Here is a 26,388-nt window from a genome sequence, read left to right on the forward strand (position 1 = left end):
AGTATATTATCTTCGTAGCTTAGCCGTCTCTGGAACATTCCTCACCCTAGGGGCAGCTAAATAACTGCAAGTCTTCTTTCAGATGCTCTACACTCATCTTGTAAGCAGTAATGAGGTTCATCTCTGAAGTGGTCTACACCTGGCTTGGGATTTCAGGAGCCGTGTATATGTACACCCATCCACACATACGCACACAGAAAAAAAAATGTGGTGGCGTGTTGGTAGAATCGTTGGAGCGTCGGATAAAATGCCTGGCGGTATTTGCTCTGGTGCTCAGCGCCTTGAGATGAAACCAAAGATTTAAAGTAGGCATGGATAACCTTTTTACAAGAAACGGGTTGCATGAAACATCGCTCCATCATTAGGGAATTTTCAAGGTAATTTTTCGATGGCGTGCCGTCCAGAAAATCCCGTGGGCCACAGTTTATGCATGAATGGTTTAAAGATTACTTTGTCTTTTACTCTTTACCTGACCGGTTAATAAGGTACCAGACCTGGAATGGATCTTTCTTCCTCTCTCTTTCTCTCTCTCATATATATATATTTATATATAAATTGATAGAAAGGACAACAAAAGAAAGAAAGATATCTCGATATTATGTAAATAGAGGAATTTATCTGTAAAAATATGTGACACTTATTCGGTAGCCATGATAAAACTCCGAGTTCCCACCCCAGCATCCGAAACTCGGAGTTTTATCATGGCTACCGAATAAGTGTCACATATTTTTGCAGATATATATATATATATATATATATATATATATATATATAATTATGTGTATTTCTTTTATCTTAATGAATAAAAATTCTTCTGATAGAATAAATGGGTTAATAGAAACCAATGTAGCAAAGAACACAAAATAACTGTGGTTTAGTTCCTGTTTTTAAGGCAGGAACTCCTTGAAATTTTGGGTATTTGAGTATATTTAAGAATTTAAGGAATGGAGAAAACGCATGTTATAACTGCATACTTTATTCCTACATATGTTTCAAAGGATTACAACCTGTGTGATCCATAGGGATCTTTGATATTAAAATTGTAACCTTCTCATCAGGGAAAGCATGGGAATCATCTTAAACGTAAGACATTATGACCGATTATATATATATATATATATATATATATATATATATATATAATTAGTATAATTCGGGTGAAAACCTCGTAACGTGCATTTACGAGTTATCCTACAGTGGGGTATATTCCTGGAGTGGATACACATGCGGAACTCCTCTTTACATAAGATTAATACAAAGATAATATAACACGAGGATGGAGGATAACAGACTTAACAGTATATCACACTTGCGGTGCAGTTTTTACTCACACACACAAACAAATTTCGTGTTGTTTTTTTTTATTCAACCTGCCTGGTCAAGTTAACAAAATTTATAAATCTTCTACTCTCAGTATTAAGTCAGTAAACTAGCTTTAAAAGAATAATCGTCACGATTTAACACAGATATACACACACACACACACAGCATACAAACACGCGTGCGTGTCTAAATATAATAGGGTGTTACTACTTATGGGGAATACAACAGGGTAGAGCAGTAATATAATACAGCACAATGGATACTCAAATAAAATAGTTACATAAACAGACGTGTGCACGTTGGTGTGTTTGTGTAGGTACGTGTGTAACATGTACGCATATCTCCTTACCTTTATATACACACGTACATATGTGTATAATTATAAGATATGTAGATTGGCATGTATTTTATTTACCCCCCCCCCCCTCTCTCTCTCTCTCGATATATATATATATATACACACACACATACATACACAAATATTTGACTGTTGAGCTGTATGTATATTACTTTATATTGTATATCCCATTATAAGCAGCCCCTCATATATAGAGAGAGAAAAAGGGGGAGAGAAGGAGAGAGAGAGAGAGAGAGGAAGAGAAGGGAGGGAGAGAGCGTAACAGACGGGTTAATGAGTGAATCTATGGTCACAGGACCTGCTAGAAATAGCAACCCAATACCCCTCATATCACATCTCTCCACCTTAATATAAAAGGACGAGATTGTTCGTTTGGCAATATATACGAATAAAGTACGAAACAGCTATGACTTGACTGCCTTCATTCATAGGTTTTCATAATCAATGTTAAACGATGATTCAACATCGCCTTAACATTTTTCATATACAGTACATCTATTACATAATGCAATCTCTACTTCCAATTTTTAAAACACTGTGTACTGTGAGAGAGATGTAGCTGTTTTTCAAGTAGATCGTGCAACGCTGTAGAAGTTGCTTTAGCAATGTGTTAAAAGTAGTGAGATAATCTGAAGTAATCAGGCTGTGTGCGTGCGTGTGTGTGTGTATGTGTGCGCGCGGATGCGTGTGTTTAAATACTCTCCGAAATAACCATTTTAATGGCTTCAAGGAAGCTCTGAGATAATGTACAATCACTCAGCTCTGAGCACACTGCTTCTTATAGCAGAAACAACTGTAAGCTAATAAAGTTGATTATGGTCTGTGAATGAAAGGAATGGATTTATATATGAAAAGTTATGTACTACATATGTTTCGAAAAGATGCAGCAAACAGGTTTTACATAATTATTCAGCGTTTTTTTTTATCAGGTACTAGCAGCCTGTCACTTCATCTCCTGTTATCTATAGAAGCCTCGTCTATGATTGAGGCTAACCAACTGCTTCTAACCATGACCAAGTGGACCTCACTAATATCATCAACATCATCATCATTAAAGGTCCGGTTTCCATACTGGCATAGTCTGGACAGTTTGACAGGAACTGGCAAGTCAGAGGACTTTATCATGCTCTATTGCCTGCTTTGGTTCTGTATCTATGGTTGGATGCCCTTCTTAGCACCATTTTACAGAGTGTACCAGGTGCTTTTTACTTGGCACCAATATATTCTATTCCTTGTTTCATAATCACTTGATAGCACTTTGTTAGAAACCGTCTCCCTTTCTCTTTTCTTTGAATGAAAAGTCTATCAAGAAAGTGAAAAATAAAGTAAAAGTACACACAGTCATTCAAATGCAAGCAACAAGTATACCATGTACCTATAGTTATATATAGATGTGTGTGTACATACATTGCATCTTGAGATGATCATTTTGCAGCAGGAGTGGCTGTGTGGTAAGTAGCTTGCTCACCAACCACATGGTTCGGGTTCAGTCACACTGCGTGGCACCTTGGGCAAGTGTCTTCTACTATAGCCTCGGGCTGACCAAAGCCTTGTGAGTGGATTTGGTAGAGGGAAACTGAAAGAAGCCTGTCGTATATATGTATATATATATATATGTGTATGTGTGTGTTTGTGTATGTGTGTGTTTGTGTGTCTGTGTTTGTCCTCTCCAACATCGCTTGACAACCGGTGCTGGTGTGTTTATGTCCCCATAACTTAGCGGTTCGGCAAAAGAGAGACTGATAGAATAAGTACTAGGCTTCAAAAAGAATAAGTCCTGGGATCGATTTGCTCGACTAAAGGCGGTGCTCCAGCATGGCCGCAGTCAAATGACTGAAACAAGTAAAAGAGTAAAAGAGAAAATACATGCACATGTATTTCACTTCTTTTAATAATTATCAGTTGACTAGTTGACTAATTAGATACTCATTTGCTGTTCCATCATTTCATCAATCCATCAGGTGATCTGTCAAAGTCCTTTCATTGCAGCCTGCGATCTTGTCAATGACATACCCTCATCTGCTCTTATGTCACAAGCTAATTTCTCTTTATTTTTCCTTTGCATTTATGTTTGATATTTCTGCTCTGTGTGTGTGTGTGTGTGTGTGTGTGTGTGTGTGTGTGTGTGTGTGTATGTGTGTGTGTGTGTTGTTTATTCAGCTATGTCAGTTTGTTGTTCAATGATGTTGAACCTTTGATACTGTCAATTGTTTCTACAGAACTATTTATCTTATGGTACATAAATTCCTTCATACATATATACACACACTCAAGCAAACACACACACAGAGAAACATACACATTCATACATATACATGGTGAGATTTTGTGGTAAAAGACTGGATGACGTGTGTGAATGAATTTAGATAAGCATGTGAAATATTTCAATACAGTCGTAGACTGTGACCAATTGACTCTGGCAAAACAACTGGTTAATCCATCAAATGATCGATGAAGCAGCTGATTAGTAACATTACTAGTTTCACTGGAAACAATGAAATCAAAGGAAAAACAACCTGCGCATGTGTTTATAATGGCAAAATGACCCTCCCAGTGTACAGCATCATTTTCAATACTCAGTTTCACAGCAAGAATCTTGTACGTCTGTGTGTGTGTGTATGCAAATGACTGAGTAACCCAACACATTGTGCCCTTATGTAATCTTCGAGTAGAACCACAAACCACAGAGGCAGAATGCTTAAACAAATATGATCGGCTTTGATACTATTTCTGTTGAACAAACTTCATATACATTCTGTCAAACCAAGATGATGTAGAAAGAGGGCACATAGCTAAGACCTAAGACAGCAAGACAACAAAATGAACTTCATAACGCTTACATCAATACACGCACACTTGTATCTATTATCTATGTGTGTATCATACTTATATATATACGTGCATACATAAACATGAGTTTGTGTGGCTGTGGGGTAAGAAACTTGCTCCCCATTCACAAAGTTTCAAGTTCAGTCTTGGTAGATGGAAACTGAATGAAACCCGTCATATATGTGAGTATGTATGTGTCTTTGTGTCCGTGTTTGTCCCCAACCACCGCACCGCTTGACAACGGTGCTGGTGTGTTTACGTCCTTGTAACTTACCAGTTTGGCAAAAGAGGTTTATAGAATAAGTACCCGGCCTTAAAAAAAAAAAAAGTACAGTGGTGGGGTCAATCCATTTGACTAAAAGAATTTCTCCAAGACAGTACCCCAACATGGCTGTAGTCTAATGACTGAAACAAGTAAAAGATAAAAGATATTATACACAAACATAATATAAACACATATACATACATATGCATATACACACATTACACATATATATACATACACACACATACATACACACACACACACACATATATATATACATATATATATATATATATATATATATATATATATATATATATACACACACACACACACACAAGATATACAGTTATCACTCACAAGCTTAATATGATTGGGTAGCACATATGCTTTCTGTAATAGATTTAGGTAACTATATAGTCTTGAGCAGACACAGACATTCTCTCAGCCCTCCCACTCCTTGACAAAAGCCGAATATGAATGATGTGACAAGGCTGCACCAACAACAGGCTGCACCAACAACAGGCTGGCACTCACTTTCAACTGAATAATAGAAGGATGTGAAATGAAGCAACTTGCTCAAGGACTTAATGCAACATCCAGTCAAGGAATCAAGCTTGTGGCCCATTATTATTAGCTGAACATACTAACCACAAGAAGACATACAACCCGCCACACACACACATATATGGCTATATGCCTGGATTCACCAACATGAGTTTGTCCAACCCATGCCAGCATGGCAAATGGACATTAAATGATGATGATACATACACTATATATGCACACATGCCTAAGTATAAACAGCTTTTGTGGTACAAACCAATAAGAACCTACCATGAAAAATAGACTCTATATATATATATATATATATATATATATATATATATCAACTTATTAGTTGTAAAGCCAAATATAAAAATATACACATATCTACATACAGACATACATACATACACAAACTACAGCTAATGAGAGAGTCTTGACTGACTCCCAAATCTCCATAGGAATACAAACTGTTTGGAAAGAAAAAGCAAAAAGTGGAGCTTTATGGACAAAGTTCAATGCCTTTAGTCAGAAACCTAACCCATCAGGCCAAGCCTGAGGTACAACAAGGCTACAAACACCAGTGTTTTGGCTATTACATACTATGTTTGTGTGTGTATGTGTCTGAGAAGTTAACTGTAGTAGCTTTGTTCAGTCTTCATGAATAAAAGCAATTCACCAAGTAAATTAGTCATTATATAAAATTAATTAAGTCAATTGCATTCTTCTTTCAAAGCAGTTCCACATGCAACACCCAATACCAATTTTGAACATACAGACACACATGTTTGTGTGTGTTGGCACACACACACAACACATCCATACATACATACACAGATGTAGACATATATAAGCATATATAAACATATATGTACACATGTATAGACATCTATATATATATAATGCACAACAACATAAATCAGAAGAACTGAAATAAACTTTAATATTACAAAGCCTTACTGTGAGTGAACTAAGAATGTAAGCACATTCCTTCCATGCCACTTGTGTGCAGAAAAAATAGAAAGAGGGTGTCTGTTGATGTACTAGTTTGCAGTTTTCTGACAGCTTTTCAGAAAACATGCCAGCTTCTTCCCTCAATCAAAGCACACATCAGCTACTGTATAAAATAATTGTAAATTAGGCTAGCACATTAGTGAATAGTCTAATTTGCATATTTGTACTTTTGATGGCTCATCTATATATATACACACACACCTACACTTCTCTCTCTCTCCCTATCTCTCTCTCTCTCTCTCTCTCTCTCTCTCTCTCTCTCTCTCTCTCTCTCTCTCTCTCTCTATATATATATATATATATATATATATATATATATATATATATATATATATATATATATATATATATATATATATATATATATATATATATATATATATATATATATATATATATATATATATGCAAAGCTAAAATGTGCGATGGTGACAAAGTTATGTGAAAGCTTAATAATACTTGTGCCTCATAAATGGATGAAATGAAAAATGTATAATTAACATGAATAAATGAAAAACAATTAGCTAGTAATTCAGTGAATGGATCATTTATTTGTGCAAAAGCTAAAGTCTATTTATGAACAACTTGAGAGAGATGCTCCTATTACCAATGTTAGAAAACTAGTGGAGTTTAAAGCCAGCATAGGTTGGTTCAAATCATTCAAAAAACACTTCAGTGTTCACAATGCTGAGAAGTACAGGCATGATGAAGACTGTACAGGCAAGAAACAGATTGTACTGAATTTTGTAAACTTGTGAAGGAGAGTAATTTGTGTTCTCAACAGATTTATAACTATGCCAAAGATAACATACACCACACAGGAGACCAAGTTATCTCAACATAAACTGGTGAAGGATAAGGTTAACATTACTTTTCTGCATAAATGCTTCAAGGGACTTCGAGTTTAAAAGTTAGGCTGTTCCTAGTGTTGTTGGCACTCCGTCGCTTACGACGACGAGGGTTCCAGTTGATCCGATCAACAGAACAGCCTGCTCGTGAAATTAACATGCAAGTGGCTGAGCACTCCACAGGCACATGTACCCTTAACGTAGTTCTCGGGGATATTCAGCGTGACACAGTGTGTCAAGGCTGACCCTTTGAATTACAGGCACAACAGAAACAGGAAGTAAGAGTGAGAGAAAGTTGTGGTGGAAGAGTACAGCAGGGTTCGCCACCATCCCCTGCCGGAGCCTCATGGAGCTTTAGGTGTTTTCGCTCGGTCTGGGAATCGAAACCACGATCCTATGACCGCGAGTCCGCTACCCTAACCACTGGGCCATTGCGCCTCCACTGTCCATCCCATAACAGCAAGGAAAAAGGGACATTAGATGGTGATTTGGATGCAAGAAAGTCATGTTGAATTAATTCCCTTCATTGACATATATGGATTGAAATTTATTAAGAGTTTAATTAAATGATTAATTCATTTGTAATTCCTTTTTTCTAAAATGAATAACTATCAGGTAATGATATATTTTATATTCATCATATCAGTTAACTTTCATAACTTTGTAAAGAAGATTTATAAATGAAGTATGGACTTTTTTTTTATATATTTCTGTACTAAACTGTTTTCTTTCTGTGTATTTGCGTCTTTACTATTCTAATTTATTATCTGATTATAATATTACATCAGTTTTATCATACGCACTGATTTTTAATGATAATTTGTGTTTTAGTAATCATTAAAAGAATAGTTTGAGGGGAAACTTTCACTATTCCTTAACAGTTTGGAACAAACCAACCCTAATTATATATACTTAAATTAATCTGCTAACAAAATTTTGAGGTAATAAATGAGTGTATGCTCAAAACGTAAAAGACTTTCTCACTTCCCAAACATTAAACTAATACATCTGACTGTTGTTTACACACCCGTCTTCGTCTTTTATTTTTTTGTAAATTCTCACTATATATATATATATATACACACACACACATATATATAGCATGAACCTGATTGGTAAGATTGGCTGTGATTGATATATAATACTGCACACTTTAGATAATATGTTAGTGTGTGTAAATATATATACATAATACAAAAAATCTCAACCCCCAAGTCATTATCAGAAAATACCACTGCACTGCATCTCCACTAAACATGAGTGCCACTCAACTAGAGCCCTCACAGTTGCTCCATATGCTGAGCATCATCACTATCACTAAGGATCTCTCTGGGTGAAAGCATATCTTTAGCATGGCTAGCATTGCAACTCAAACACCAACCTTTTCGTGGAGGGCCAGACTACAAATATATATACGAGGGGTGTATGAAAAGTCTCGAGCCTCAAAACAACAAAACATGGTACAAGACTTCTGATGAAGGTACAAGACTTCAAGGCTCAAAGCTTTTCATACACCCCTTGTGTGTGTGTGTGTGTATATATATATATATATATATATACACACATATATATATACATATACATATATATACATATACATATATATACATATACATATATATACATATACATATATATACATATATATATATATATATATATATATATATATATATATATATATATATACACACTGAACCATAGCCTATGGTTCAGTGGTTAGAGCACTGGGCTCACAGTCATAAGGTAGAGAGTTTGATTCCTGAACTGGGCTGTGTGTTGTTCTTGAGCATGACACTTCATTTCACGTTACTCCAGATCACTCAGCTGTAGAAACAAGTTGCAACATCACTGGTGCCAAATTGTATCAGACTCTGCCTTTCCCTTGGATAACACTGGTGGCATAGAAAGGGGAGGCTGGTGTGCATGGGCGACTGCTGGTCTTCAATAAACAACCTTGCCCAGACTTGTGCCTTAGAGAACTTACTAGGTGCAATTCCATGATGATTCATGATTGAAGGGGGTCTTTACCCTTTATTTATATATTTGTCGTGCAGCTACTGTTTATACCTTGTTCAGAGATTTATTATTGTCTGTTTACATTTTTTCGAGATCAGTGACTTTTCGTCACTGGAAAAAGGATATATATGTATTTGCATCGGGACTCCTTCACATTGAAGACCGGTGATTGTCATGCGCTGACAAAGGGTAAACACCCAGAAACTCGGGTCTGTGCGTATCACGTCACGTTGACAATGGGAAGGATGACTTCCCTTTGCAAATACTGATAGGGCACAGAAGGTACGTAGCTTAGTGGTTAGGGTAATCAGCTCATGATCGTAATGTCATGTGTTTGATTCCTGGTGGCACGTTGTGTCCTTGAGCAAGACACTTTATTTCATGTTGCTCCAATTCACTCAGCTGGCAAAAATGAGTTGTACCAGTAATTCAAAGGGTCAGCTTTGTCACATTCTGTGTGACACTGAATTTCCTTGAGAACTATGTTAAGGGTATGTGTGTCTGTGGAGTTAATTTCATGAGCAGGCTGATCTGTTGATCAGAACAACTGGAACCCTCGTTGATATAACCGACAGTATGTCAGTTTTATATATATATATATATATATATATATATATATATATGTGTGTGTGTGTGTGGTATGACGTCAGCAACTGGGGAGCTGACCGCTGACCGGAACCGTGAACTGACTGGAACGGCGAGCTGTGGAAGAAGGGCAGAGGGAGCCTCGATCGGGATTTCGTGCCCTTTTCGAACGAGGTTGTTGTGAGAAGAGGACGTGCCAAGTGATCGTCTAGGTGTTGGGAGAAGCAGCTGCTATTTCTAGTGTTCTTCGGGTTGGGCCAGCCGTGAGGATCGGATACCGCAGGACAGACTCGTGCAAAGGAAGGAAAACTGAGGTAAGCCGATTACTTCTACTCGCACGCATACACCACAATATCATCATCATCATCATCATCGTTTAACGTCCGCTTTCCATGCTAGCATGGGTTGGACGATTTGACTGAGGACTGGTGAAACCGGATGGCAACACCAGGCTCCAATCTAATTTGGCAGAGTTTCTACAGCTGGATGCCCTTCCTAACGCCAACCACTCAGAGAGTGTAGTGGGTGCTTTTACGTGTCACCCGCACGAAAACGGCCACGCTCGAAATGGTGTCTTTTATGTGCCACCCGCACAAGCCAGTCCAGGAGCACTGGCAACGATCTCACTCAAAAATCCTACGGGAGCCTGTCAGGCGGTACTGGCAACGGCCACACTCAAAATGGTGCATCTCATGTGCCACCCACACAAGAGCCAGTCCAGGGGCACTGGCAACGATCTTACTTGGCTTGCTGGGTCTTCTCACGCACAGCACATTTCCAAAGGTCTCGGTTAGTAGTCATCGCCTCGGTGAGGCCCAATGTACGAAGGTCTTGCCTCACCACCTCAGCCCAGGTCTTCCTGGGCCTACCTCTTCCACGGGTTCCCTCAACTGTTAGGGTGTGGCACTTTTTCACGCAGCTATCCTCATCCATTCTCACCACATGTCCATACCAGCGCAATCGTCTCTCTTGCACATCACAACTGATGCTTCTAATGTTCAGCTTTTCTCTCAAGATACTTACACTCTGACGGGTATTCACATTGACATTACACATCCAATATATATATATATATATAAACTTATTGGCAGTATTTTGACAGTAATTTTGCGTTGCTTTATAAATGCATGTTCTTTTAACATAATTGCATTTTATCTTATACTCTATTTTACATTTTCCACCATTGACATTTTAGCTTCCTTCGTGTTACATGTTTTGCCAGCAATCTTCCCACATGCATTCCGTATGTATACATATGCATAAACACTATAGGAATATATAATAAAATGATATCTAATCAATGTAATCAATGCTATCTAAAAGATAGTATGCTTACACTGGTGTATATATCAAGCAAGGCTCTGTGGTGAAAAAGCTTACTTTCCAGCCATGGTTCAGTCCCACTGAATACCTTGGGTAAGTGTCTTCAACCAAAGCTTTGTGAGTGGATTTGGTAGAAGGAAGTCTGAGAGAAGTCTGTCATACATGTATATATGTGTGTGTGTACATGTGCATACCATTGCCTTGACATGTGATGGTTGTAAATAAGCATCACCATCATAAAAGTAATGTTGCTCATTTCCAGTTTTTTGTGAAAAAATGTCTGGCCATAGTGAAATATTACCTTGCTTGGAAACAGGTGAGGGTTGGCAATAAAAAGGATATCTGGCTGTAGAAATTCCATCTGATTCAAGGAAATTCCATCTGATTCAAGGAAGCAGGAAAAAGTGGACATTAAATGACAATTATCATCATTTTACATTTCCTTTCCCTGCTGGTATGGGTTAGACAGGCCATCATGATCCAGTTCAGTTCTCATTTGATATTACTACCTCTTGGACTAGTTAAAGGACCGTCTCACTCACACATTTCAATTTCCTCTTGTATAGCTTAAAATACAAGATGCCTTCCTATCACCAACGAGAAAGTACTGAGAGCATTTTATAAAAGCATTTTGTCACATCCTTGACACAATGTAGTGGTCTCTGTAACCCCTCTTCAGTTCTCCTGGTGAACCTCGAAAGCCATTTGAAGTTTAAAAACTAGTTTTCTGGAAACTCCTTTCAAAATTCCTATTTTGTTTTTCACAAATGTTAAAGAAAGAACCTTAGCTGTTTCTTGCAATGCATATCAATACACACATCTAAAGCAAAAGTTTTTTCAGGGGCCCTTAAAATACTATTGTGGATCCCCAATTTATCATTTTGTTACATGAACCCCCCCCCCCCCCCGCCAAATCTTATAGACCCTCAGGGACCATGTGGACCCCAGTTCAGAACCACTGGGTTAAACAAAGACTTATTGAGGCAATATTTTAACCCCTTTCATACCAACCTACCCAAGACACTTCTACTTCTATAATACAAACTTCATGTCTAAAGTGATCTAAACATGCTTTCAAAATTTCATGTTGGTTTATGTTACAAACATCAGGTTAATGACAAAGTTACTTTACTAAATTCTTCATCATTTTCAAAATTAATTGAATCAAAGGCGGTGTATTTCAACAGAAATATGGTAACAAAAGAGTTAGGGGTGAATGCCATAAAATACTATTGCTTACTCACAGGTTTTTCAAATATATGCATGAGACAAAAGAACATTGTTTACAGGGAATGTAAACAACGTTCACTGCTTTGCTTCTGTATGAGGCAAAGATGTAGAATGTAAATGTCTATGTACACACACAAACATATGTATGACGAACTTCTGTACAGTTTCCATTTATCAAATTCACATAAACTTGTGAATACAGAGCATTGATCAGTCTGAGGCTACAGTAGAAGACAGTTGCACAAGGCTCAACACAGTGGGACTGAACCAAAACTAGGTGATTACAAAATGAACTCTGTACCTACACAGCCATAACAGTGCCTTGTGGGGCATTAAATATGATACATTTCAGCACCAAGTAATCGCTATCACAAACACCAAGCCCAGGTAAGACACCTCACCATGCTACATAGCAACCTACCCTGCTTGAAGCAGGAGACCAATGTCAAACATTAAACAATGATGTCACAACACCAAAGAAATCAGACAGATTTGTTGGACAGTCGTTGAACAATCTAAGCTACTACTACCAAGTGATTGATGAAATTGATCTTCTGCAGATAAAACAGAATTTGATTTCTAGTGTGATTTATTGTTGCACATACCAAACCAGGGTATGTAATGATAATGGATATATATATATATATATATATATATATATATATGTATATACAGAAAATGCCAAGCATTCAAAGTAGAGGACAGTGCTTGTGGAAGAGAAAGATCTAGAAATGTCATTGGCAATCTGCATCCTGCAGGACTTTCTGAATAGCATGCTAAACAAAAAGTTATCTTGAATTTTTTTTAGTACTATGACTCATCTGATGTTGAGTCATGTCTTATGCAGTCTTCTTAAAAAAGGTTACCCATACCTGATTACAGAAAGACATGGGACAATGTAATGAAAACTGATTTAACCTTTTTGATACTAACTCGCCTGAAACCGCCTCTGGCTCTGTAGCACAAATGTCTTGTTTTCAAAAGTTCTAAATTAAAATCTGCCATCAAGCCTGTTACAAACTGGCTTAATGATAAAGTTATTTTACTAAATATCTTTGTTATATTTAAAATTAATTGAAAGAAACACACAGCATTTCAACAGAAATATGGTAACAAAAGGGTCAAAGATATTGACCCTTTGTAAAACAGATTGACAAAGGACCATGATAATTGACAACATACAGTGCTGGACAAAACCTGTACTCTCATGCAAATAAGGTAGAGAAAACACTAAAACAAGTAAAGAATGCAGTTGGGATGCTCTCCTTTCATTCATCCTCAACTCACCCGTTGCTTCTATGATATTCTCTGCATCTTTCACAGTATTTATCTGCTGCTGCCCCACTCCTACCTCTTTTTTCCACACTGGCTCTTTAGCCATGGCTTCTTCACCACCTCAGCAACCCCCCAACCCCCAACTCCTCATCTTTCTTTCACTAACACTTTTTCTACAATTTCTCCAGCTCCTTATTATCCCACAGGCCCGCAAAAAGCACAGAGCAACTGGTCATAATTCTGAGAAGGAATATCAAATCAGTATTGTTTCACTCAAGCAATAATGAATGTGGAATATATGTGTGTGTGTGTGTGTGTGTGTGTGATACACAGACACACACACACACACAAACCCGTAACGGAGTGACGCTTGGCTCAGGGGAAATGTCAGCCTGCTCACTAGCCAGTGCAGTGGCATCATTTAAAAGCTACAACAATATGAGGAAGTACATGGTGACCAGCTGTATATAGCAATAATAACATTTGATAGACTGATTGGTGTAAATATATATATATACATATATATATATATATATATATATATATATATATATACACACACACACACACACACACACACACACACACACACAGTCTCATACACACAATAAATGCTTCTTGCTGTTTCTGACTATCAGATCACCTCACAGACCAGACTGAAGTAGAAGACAACTAAAGTGAGGCTGGGGATCGAAACGCAAAAAAACCATGAGGTTGCAAGGTGAATTTCTTTAGCCTCTTAGCCATGCTTGCGTGTGTGTATACACACACATATATATACATATGTGTTAAATATGCATATGCAAACTAACACACAGTATATTATATACATATACAATATATGTCTGCATATTTATGATAAATATTACACACACACATATACAAACATTATATAGGTTCCGGGTTCAGTCCCACTGTGTGGCATCTTGGGCAAGTGTCTTCTACTATAGCTTCGGGCCGACCAAAGCCTTGTGAGTGGATTTGGTATACGGAAACTGAAAGAAGCCCGTCGTATATATGTATATGTATATATGTATGTGTTTGTGTTTGTCCCCCCCCCTCGCCCAACATCGCTTGACAACCGATGCTGGTGTGTTTACGTCCCTGTAACTTAGCGGTTCGGCAAAAGAGACCGATAGAATAAGTACTAGGCTTACAAAGAATAAGTCCTGGGGTCGATTTGCTCGACTAAAGGTGGAGCTCCAGCATGGCTGCAGTCAAATGACTGAAACAAGTAAAAAAAAATGCACAACATGGGCAAAGAGTAAAGAAGTTCATTTCATAACCACAAGGTCCTGTGTTCACTCCCACTACATGTCATCTGTATACAAGCCTGTCAGACTGATTTACCTGTAATGTCACAGGTCATAGCTTTGAAATGTTTAAGGGTACACATGGCCGTGGAATACGCAACCATTGATTAGACATCAATTGTGGAACATGGAATTCATCTGACCGATGAACTGTATCTTCATCATCGAACAATGGAGAATTACCATCATACATGTGTGTGTGTATATGTAATTATACAGTATACATGTTTAATATATACTTATATAATTTGTTTATATTTTACATGCACAAGCAGATTGCTGGCTGGCTGGCTGGATGGATAGCTAGATAGACAGACAGACAGACAGAATGGTAGTTAGATAGATAGATACATAGACAGAGAGACAGACATAGATACCATATGTCTGAATATATGAGTATATCCACGAGAAAAATTATGCATGTATGTGAAAAAATTTATCATTATATATATATATATATATATATATTCACATACACGAGGAAAATTGTATATGCGCATGTGTGTGTTTGTGTGTGTACATCAGAGAAAGAGAGAGACAGAGAGATAAGGTATTGAAACACTGTGGATGTTGCACGGCGAGAAATTAACACTTGATGAAAGCTGGAAAGATTATGAAGACAACGACTGCTGCATGTGTGTATGTGTACACACACATGAATGTGAGTGGGAGAGAGATAGAGAGAGGCGAAGATCGAGTGAGTGACTCACTGACATTTATATATTTATTTATATAAATGGTTAACGGCGGAGGAGTAGACGGAACCGGCTTACCGAAATCCACACTCAGAAATATCAAACTACAATGGTTATTATTATTTCAATATTATTATTAAATTCTTATTTAATTAAAGGAAGTGTTATTATTATTATGGCACTTTCATACATTCTTATATTCCGTTTTGTTTTCCAAGCAGTAGGAGTGTCTTCTAGTGTCTACGAAACGGAGACGTCGCTTAGTTTCTACATATATATACACATATAAACTGATTATTTAAAATAAAAAAAAAGGAAATTGTAAGCCTGAACATGTCCTCAAATACATCCTTATTCCCCTTATTTTGTCTGTGTGCGAGCACACACACACACACACACACACACACATATATAATGTATGCATCATTTTATATACGTATATATTACTATATAATATACATGTGTGTGTATATATATATTCGTCAAAACATTTCATTAGTACCTTCTAAGAGAATACCTGATTTAGACGAATTATGCAGTTTGCAGTCCATGTGTATCTATTTACTACATATACATATGCACACATACATGGGTGTATATATATATTTACGTACACATGTGTGCGTGTGTGTATATATATATATATATATGTATGTATAAGTATGTGTATGACCGTATATATGCACCGCGTTTAAGTGTGTGACTAAAATAAGGAGCGGAATGATGAGAAGGAAAAATGATGAAAACTGAGAGAACCAGAGATGATATTTGGTCGACAAGAACTGCTGTAGCGAATAACAAATGGTGTTTATGCTGTTGAATAGTTAGTAATTCCCAAGGACCAAGGCATTAGTTGTACAGCAATGAAGCTACTAAACGACGAAGAGTGAGTGCCTCGCCTCTACAGAGCACCCACCACTAACTTTTAATTTCAATTTTAATGGTTTAGTCACACAAGGAAAGGACAGCGCCCATCAACCTTTGCAGAGTCTCGGAGAAAAAACGGGAACAAAGTTATCGTCAGATCTTGTGCATCAGCTTGTTTCAAGCCCCCAGGTTGTGGTGTTAGACCGGGCGATCAATTACATGTACTGCATAAGAAACAGGAACGGTCCCGTTGATGGGCTTCCATAGTTTCCGTTTACGAAATTTCACTCAAAAGGTTAAGTTTAAACTCAAGACTTTGGATAAAAGATACTTGCCCATGGTCGCAAATGAGCCTGAAGCCACGTATTTGGGATGCAAATTTCTTAAATGCACAACCACGCAATTCGTCCATGCGGAATTCTTAACCACACACACATAAACACATTTTATTCAGACGTAAGTGTATACAAAAGTGTGCGTGTAAAACTAGCGCTTTATATAATCTGAAGGCGTTACTCCTGCATGGCCGCAGTCCTAAGACTAAAAGAAGTGTGCGTGTGTGCAGATATAAAAATCATCATTGTGTGTCGCATATGCATGGATGCATGTGCGTGTTTCTCACTCAACATGTATCTATCTCTCTCTCTCTTCCTCCTCTCCAATTTTTTTTTTACTGTCTAGCTCATCATTCTTTATATAACGCCCGACCTAACACTAACAACCATCTCTAATGAAAACCATTTCTCTGTGTCTTTGTAACCCACCACCACACCTCTCTTTACTGCTTCTTTGCATCATCCTCTCTAATATTAGTTCTTGCTTTTACACACGTACACACAGAGATATTGAGTAGCCCCTAGGTCAGCATTGTCTGAGCAGAGCTTGAATCAAAGCCTTTCCAATCGTGACCAACCAGTCATCGTTTTCTCCCAAGCACAGTGCAACTGAATCATACCATTCAATAAATAGTTTTCTAAAATGGAAGAGTACGAGTTGGAGGTTTGGTTGCTATTTGCAAGAACCACGTAGAGGTTTCTTCCCTAGATTATGCATTATGCGCGCACGCGTATATATGTGTGTGTGTGTGTGTATAAACACGCACACAAACTCGCTAGATAACACATTTTACGTGACCCCCCCTCTAATGTTTTCTCTGTAATATTTCTTCTCTTATTGAATATATGTGAACCCCCCCTCCCACTGTAAAACTACTACAACTCTCCTTATTCTCTCTCTCTCTCTCTCTCTCCCTCACTGTTTCCTCCCCCCCACTTGCAACTATAGAGAGCAATGCAACACGCTTTATTGTCGACAGACCGCCCCTCCTACATCATCTTAAATATGAAGTGTGGTGATGTTGACAATGATGATAGTGCTGGATATTCGAAACACACTACATACATATATTAGATAGATAGATAGATAGATAGATAGATGAGAAAGCAGCAGAGAGTTTCGCAGTTGTATATGCATGCACAATGTGTGAACATAATATATAGCTTATATATAGCTTATATATGGATATTACATATATAATACACACACACACGTTTCAATTTGGTGAGGTGGGGTTCTCAGTACACATACATAATAAAGTATATTCATTTAATAAATTTTCACCCAGATCGACTATACATTTCATTCTTCCGGGATCGATAAAATAAATACCATTAGTAAAATATATATAATCTTCTAGCTGGATAGAAAACATGTGGAATATATATTCATGAGTGCGGGGTGTTTAAATGATTCTACGAGGCGTAGTTATAGCTTCAAGTCATCCCTGGTCGAGGAGACCCCGATGGATGAAATTCGTTCCCCCCTTCACGATCATCCCGTCTATCTAAGACTATACTGTCTAATGTGTCCTTCCCTTTTATTAAAAGACTGTTGGATGTATTTCGAAAGAGAGACATGAGAGCTATTTCTAGCGTAGAGATTCCCTCGCTCACTATTATAAAGAGATGTAATAAATATATTTGTATGTGGGAATAATAATTACATGTTTTATGAATCAAAGCATGAAGGGGGGGGGGATGGCGTGAGAAAAAAAAACCCAGATACATCACCATTCACACTTGATTTATAGTGCGGCGGTGGTGAAGTCGGGAATTCGATTTTTAAATGGATATTTCTGTCCCCCCACCCACCCACTCCTTTCCCTTCTATACTTCAAATAATAAATAAATGAATAGATAAATGCATATCAAAGAAAATAATGAACTGTAAACACTGTAATGCCTATCCGTGTGTTTATAGCTAACACATATATATAGTATCAGAGAGGAGTGTTTAAGAGGAAACAAACTTCAATTTCATGTAAACATTTTGTTAGATGGATACAGAAAAAAATTTTTTAAATGCAAGAACGAAGCAATTTATACATTCAGACACATGTGTGCAGGTACACACACACGCACATATATATTAAGATATATATATGTGTGTGTGTGTGTGTGTTTTATATATGAACAATCTAAAATAGTTGCGTCTGTAGAAAAATTATGGGAGGATCTGTAAAAAAAAAAAAAAAAGTGTGTCCGTGAAAATAAGTAGGCACATTTGAATGTGATGGTGCCGTGCAGTGCCCTGTAATATGTCTACAGAATTAAAAAAAGATTTTTTTTCCTCAGCACAACCAACACACAAGAGACTACGACAAAAAAGAATGCTTAAAAAGCATATATATATATATATACATATATATAGATAGATATATATATATATACATATATATAGATATATATATATACATATATATACATATATATATATACATATATATACATATATATACATACATATATATACATATATATACATACATATATATACATATATATACATACATATATATACATATATATACATATATATATATATATATATATATACATACATACATACATACATACACACACACATATATATATATGCACACACATACATACACACAAACAAAAATTGGTTCTTAACGAATACATTACCTGCTCTAAAATAAAATCCAATTTTGTATGTGGCTATTATTACTATTAATACTGTTACAGTTATTTAGTAGTATATATTATAATAAATGTTATTAGTATTATAACAATACTAATAACAACATATTATTACTATTGTTATGGTTGTGTCAATGTGTATGCAGATATATATCAATGTGTGTGTATATACACATATATGTATGTGTGTGTGTGTTTGTTTTGCTTCTTGTTTCACGTCTTCTTTCCTTATATATCCTTGAGTTGTTGATTTCTGGGCCTTTTTCCCCCCTTCTTAAAAAATATGTATATATATGTATATATAAATATATAACAAATTTAAAAGGTCTAAAATGATGTATTATAAAAAAGGAGGGGGATAGTTTTTTTGTTGTTGTTGTTGTTTCGTGTCTTTTACTTTTTTGTTTTTGTTTATGTTCGTTTCGGCTGTTTTTTTCTTTTCGCTTTGCTTGTTTTTTTTGTTTTTGTTCGTTTTAGCTTTTCCCCCAAGTTGTTATCAAAGCTAAAAGATAAGCCAACTTTGACTGACGTCAGCTGTCTTTACATCTCGTTCTAATCTCGTCATCTCTCGCCATTTCAGGGTTAGCCTGCTCGCTCTTCGCTTTCTTCTAGTGGAAGTGAGGGAGGAAAGGAAAGAGAGAGAGTGAAATAGAGGGGATGAAAGAGAGAGAGACAGAAATATGGGGGAGGATAAGAGAGAGTGTTAATAGAGAAAGCGAATGCAAGGATTAGGGAAGGAAGAGACGGGGAGGAGAGTAAGAGAAAAGGAAAGAGTGAAATAGAGGGGATGAAAGAGAGAGAAATATGGGGGGAAGGACGAGGGAGAGTGTTAATAGAGAAAGATAATGTAAGGATTAGGGAAGAAAGAGACGGGGAGGAGAGTAAGAGAAAGGGAAAATAAATATTAGAGAAGGTAAGTAGAGTAACAGGGAAGGGGTATAAATATTTGAGAGGGGTGTAATAGAAAGGGGTATAAATGTTAGAGAGGGAAAGTAGAGTGGAAGGAAAAGGAATAAATGCTAGAGAGGGAACATAGAGATATAAAAGGGTAAGAGCAAAGGGAAATGTTAGGGAGGGGGCACAATAAAAATGGTGAGTAATAGAGCGAAAGAAATATTAGAGCGGAGAACAGGAGTGATAAATAAAGATAGTAGTGAGTGTGAAAGAGAGAGAGAGAATAAAGGTGGAGAGAAAGAAGATTAAGAGAGTGTGCATGCAGGGGTGGGGGAGACGTGTTTTACTATTTAAAAGACCTTGATAGCACGGCAACCAATATACTACCAAGGCCAGCGACTGCTAAACTCTTAGCTGTCGTAAAAGCAATTTTAAAGATTTGACTGCACTCGTTACGAAACCAATGGTAAAAAAAATTAAAAGAGGAAGCCTATATTTTGTGAATCGCTATTAGAAACAGCAGCCTGTTATCCCTTAAATCAAACAATAACGACTTTAAAAATGAAAATAAATCGAAGAATATATTGGATGTTGTAGTTCCTAACAGGACATAGTATTTTATGTATACTCAAAAAGATGAGCTGGTCACGGCTGGAACGTCTTTGGTAGATTAGTGCTAATTATGATGGCTAGGCAGACGACTACTAAACTACAAACTGTCATAAAAACATGCGATTCGATGACGTTCGTTAAGAAGCAGATCGAAACGAAAGAAGTGATACAGTAAGAGGGTGTTAACTATTGGGAAAGGGGAAAAGGACGAGTGTGTGAGAGAAAGAGGAGAGGAGGGAAGGAGAGATCATTTAGTTTAATTGACGAGAATATAAAAGAAAGCAAAGCAGGCTGCTGTGCAGAAAGGGGAGTCACATTTTAAAAGTCCTTGATACCACAGCAACTGAAATCTAAGCAGTCGACAAATAAACTACAAACTACCGTAGAACTGCATTTGACATTTGATCCAACATTCAGGGCGATAGATGAAACGAAGTGAGTAGACAGAGCGAGTAGAAAAGTCGGGGTTGCATCCAAGACCGTTGAAATGAAACGGTGTATAAGTGAGCAGCTAATTGGTAAATTCTTGGGAATAAGCGATGGGAAGGAACGAATTTCTTCTACGGCAGTCATGGGCAGCTTGCGGCTCGTGGGACTTTCTGAATGGCACATCTAACAAAAGATTATCTTTAATTCCTTCTTGGCACCTAATTCTTTTAGTATTCCGACCTGCCTGGTGAGGAACTGTTTCATGGGACCCGCTTCCCGAAAAAGGTTGCCCATACAATGCTCTACGCGATCGCTCGACCTACTAGAAACAGCAGCATTCTATTCGTTAAATAATGCCTAACTGGTCTTTGAAATGGATAAGGATTTTCAGATACACTATCTGAAAAAAAATTGGGATAGTCAAAGAAAAGAGGAGTCAATTAAGGGAGTTAACTATCGAGTGAGTGACTTCATAGATGAGCAATGCAGCAAAAGAGACGATGATGAAGGATCAAATAAAAAAAACTAAAGGGGAGTTAACTATGAAACATAAACCAGACAAGAAGATGGGTTGTGCATAGCGAACAAGGGAGTTAACTGGTTAACAAAAAAAAAAAACAAAGAAAGAAACCAAGGAATTACAACAGAACTTTGAGAGATACAAAGGTATCTTCTTTTTTCATGGCATGGCGGAGGAAAGAATTGTGTCTAGACTTTTCACAATTTCTATCAGACCAGTGTCGTCGATGCTGCTAGTGTTAGTCTTGAACATTTACAAGCTGATGACAACAGGGGAACATATAGTTGGAAATTGGAAATTCGTGACACGCCTGATAATGTAGATACACACACACACACACATATGTATATATATATATAAATACATACACAGACATGACAGGTTTCTTTCAGATTCCATCTACCAGATCTACTCACGAGGCTTTTGTCAGCCCAGGGGTACAGTAGAAGATACTTGCCCAAGGTGCTACGCAGTGGGACTGAACCCAGAACCAAGCGATATAAAAAGAAACTTCTTACCACACAGCTATGCACACACAAACACACACACACATATATATATATATATATATATATATATATAATTATCTTCTTTTCAGGTACATGACACTGCTGTCCCCCATCCCAGGGTCTCACGGACCCACACCTCCCACATCATCAGAGTTGGCACACTGAACGTCGGCACACTGAAAGGTAGGTCTAGGGAGATTGTTGATATGCTTGAACGGAGATGTGTCGATTTGTGCTACCTCCAAGAAGCAAAGTGGAGAGGAGGTTCCGCTAGGTTCCTCACAGGCAAAAAACACAGATAACTACATTTAATCCATTCATCATTGTTTTAGTACTTTAAAGTGTGGGTTAAGTTTTAATTCAGCAGCAAGGGTTAATGAAGTAAAATAAACTAAGAGAATTTATTGCAGGTATACAGAAAAAACTCGGACATAAAAGAAACACATAAAATGACTTGGATGTACAAGAAACATACCCAATAAGATGTGTATTAAAAGGTAGATGGATTCAGTCATTGAGAATTAAACATCAGCACAATAGAACGCTTGGACGGAACATACTTCAATTTAGAAACATATGTTATTTAATATCTTATCCATTTCAATTCCACAGAGAGCTGGCTAATAATGACAATAAAAAGGAGAAAAGAGAAAGAGATATGGAAAAAGAGGTATAAAGCCATACCTGACAATTATTGTTGTTTGTTCTACAGTCCTGACCATAGCATCAATAAAAAATTATCATTAGAGCATTAACTACAGTAATGCTTGAGAGGGTAAAGGTATTTGACATGCACACACATACAGATATTTGTGTGTGTGTATGTACACATTACACATATACACACACTCATTTATTTATTTATATATATATATATATATATATATATATATATACACACACACACACAGATGCAAATGCATGCACAGATAAGGATACACATCACAGAAGGACTAGGTGGAGCAGGAGGATACACATGAATGGAAAGGGTCACTAAAGAAGTCACAGACGTGTGACGAAAGATTTCCAGACAATGGACATAAGATAAAATAAGAACAATAATAAACAAGTGGAGAACAAATACATAGTGTATGTGTTTATTTGGTGAAAGAAAAAAAATGATCATCCCGAAATATAACAGTATCTGTTTCAACACACGATTTCACATCAGGAATCTTACAAAACAAATTCATAAAACACACACACATACACAGCGTGATCATCAGCATCCTCATTCATCATTTTATGTTCACCTTTTTTATGCTAGCATGAGATGAACAGTTCAACAGGATCCACTGTCTTAGTTTTGCTTTAGTTTTTATGGCTGAGTGCCCTTCTTAACACCAACCAGTTTACAGAGTATAGTGGGTGCATCTTTTTTCTGATACCTGCACTACAGAGATTATCTTACTCTCAGCAAAACAAAGAAAAAAGTCCTTTCAAACCCTATTTTTTTTTTCCCCCACAATTCATTAACTTCTTTACAGAGTGTGCTAGGAGCTTTTTTCCATGCTACCAGCAATAGTGAGATAGCCTTGTAAAGACTCTAACACTGAAAGCAAATAGGAGATAGGAGAATGATGGCTTTAGTGATGACTTTCGGTGAGGTGTTGGAAGAAGTTACAGTATTATACAGGAAGAGTGATGACTTTAGGTAAGTTGATTAGAGAAATTACACATGCAGAATAGAACGGATTTATCGTTGAGAGGGATTAGTAGTGGAGAGATTAACAGTAGATGAGACAAGTGGGAACCAGAGCACACTCACAAAGTAACATGCCTAGGAAGGTGAATAGAAGGCAGCTTAGTAACAGAAGACTCAGGGAGAGTGTGTAGAGGTTGCAAGAGTAGAATCCATCTTTTCCCCACTCAAGCATCATGATTCAGGTCAGAGGAAGTAGCAGGATATGAGTAGTAGAGGTAGGGGGGATTCAGCATGCATAGGTCAGGTAACATCATAGAGTGTATAGGAAAACAAAATGACAGTGAGATGGAGAAAATGTATGATATATATAGAGAGAGGGGGGATTTAATATGCACAGGTCAAATGCTTTTGTCTCAATATAGGCCTACAGCTTATTTTATACCCTCAAATTATAGCAGGCATTTTCACAAGCTGCTGCAGAAGGTCAGGTCTTTAGCTGCACCATGTATTGTCAATCAACATCTGATCCTGGATCCCACACTTTTGGAACACCTCAATCCCACTGCTAATTAGATCACTGCAATAACAAAAGTTATCAACTACTACTAGGGAGCCACCTGGACATTTGAGAGAATCTAGTTTCCAAGTGTCCCAAGTGCAGCAGATGCACTAGGGCTCAAATACATACACACATGCGTGTGCTAGCAGGTAAAATGTAAAGATATGGGTGCATGAGGGACAATATTATCAATTAACTGAACTTGAAAAAGTACAAGACAGGAAGTGGAAGCTTAAAAATATTGCAGCTGAAGTTAGAATTAGGCATTTAAATAACATGCTTTTTAATGGAGAAAAGCAAGGCAAAGATTTAGTGTAAAAAAATTTTATGTATACTCGGGCAGCATATTGGTAATTTGGTAAATTTGAAGGACCATTTTCTTTTCCCTATTGCACCCTCTCATGTACATGTCTAACTGAGACCATACTCAAAGGTTTAATGTTGAATGTGTGGAAAATAAATGTTTTGCGCTTGTGGAAAGGGAGGTTTGTTGGTCAATCTTTATATAAGAAATGAGTTTTGGAATGGTGAGAGTTTCTGGATATCAAGAACTAAGAGCTTTGAATTTCTAGAGAGCTTCATATGCATGGCTTTCCAATCTTTTGTCTATAGTGTTTAGAATTTAAAAAGGTGTATACTTTTACATTTGAATGAAACTAAAAACAACATATATTTTAAATTTCAATTCTAACTTCAGGTGCAATTTTTTTAAGCTTCCATTTCTTGTTCTGTATTTGTCCAGGTTCAAATAAATAAGAATAATATCACTTCTGCACCTGCATTTTTCTTGCTAGTTCACTCTTTTTATAGGCAATGCTTTTTACAGCAAAAATATACTATAATTTTATTGAGACATAACCAAAAAAGTATATGTACAGAAGATTCAATTTTTTCAAAGATTAAATTATTCTCAAAAAGTAAATTTTGTAAATTAACAAAAGGTAATTTATGCCAACAAAGACCCTGAAATGAAGAAGAAAAATTCCAACAAAGCAGCAGTAGATTAATTAAATGATGCCAGCTAGAAAGCAATACAGCAAATATGGAGTCAACAAGTTTGAGGCAAAGGGCAAAAACGATTTGATCACATTCGAATTCCTGAGAAACACCATCAACACACTACAAGTTTCTTGGATGCTATGGTACTGGATAAGTATATTTTGAATGTTACAATTTCTGTTTTTTTACATGATGATTTGTCCACACCCTTTTCAATCTTTACAACATGTAAACTGGTTAGGGAGGGAGTGGATTCAGTTCTTATTTCTATAAATAGGTGTTATTCTGAAAGCTGGAAGAAGTGAGAATGCTTTAAAAAGGTGAAATTTTGGGCTGTTATTTCTAGCATGATAAGCAACTACATTGAAGCATCTTTCATTGTTTGCTGGTTTGACAGGCATTTCCACATGCATAGCAGATGCTATTCCAAAAGCTAAGGGTAGGGTTGATTTTAAAAAACAAATCGAAATTTTTGGAAAAATTATTCTTCAGAGATTTGGCTGTTATTTCCTGCAAATTTGTGTGACCATATTAAGACCTTCCTCATTTCGCTTGCTGGTTTGACAAATATATACAAATGTGGAAATGAGGGGAGAAATTTTAAAATCTTCAAAGAGATAAACAAATGATTTGTGGACAGGAGTTGTAGGAGAGGATTATGAAAAACTGCTATTTGTGCAAAATCGTTATCTTTGGTGTTGAAAACATGATTAAAAAAAATTTTGTAAC

General features: G+C 36.8%; 1 protein-coding gene across 9 annotated transcripts in view; it reads right to left on the reverse strand.

Annotated features, from left to right (window-relative positions):
* LOC106867463 (RAC-gamma serine/threonine-protein kinase) overlaps positions 1–26,388 on the reverse strand; it is a 126,993-nt gene that overhangs the window by 88,037 nt on the left and 12,568 nt on the right. The window contains exon 1 of one of the 9 annotated variants that reach the window (XM_089359592.1): positions 19,478–20,111. The exons of 6 other annotated variants lie outside the window; for them this stretch is intronic. The gene's annotated coding sequence lies outside the window, so the exon portion shown is untranslated. Of the gene's footprint in view, positions 1–19,477; positions 20,112–26,388 lie in introns of those variants that run through there. 2 more of the 9 variants (XM_089359586.1, XM_089359594.1) reach the window with 2 other exon arrangements.

Source organism: Octopus bimaculoides, chromosome 11, assembly GCF_046866305.1.
Source record: "Octopus bimaculoides isolate indiv1 chromosome 11, ASM4686630v1, whole genome shotgun sequence".
In the NCBI taxonomy this organism is placed as follows: domain Eukaryota; kingdom Metazoa; phylum Mollusca; class Cephalopoda; order Octopoda; family Octopodidae; genus Octopus; species Octopus bimaculoides.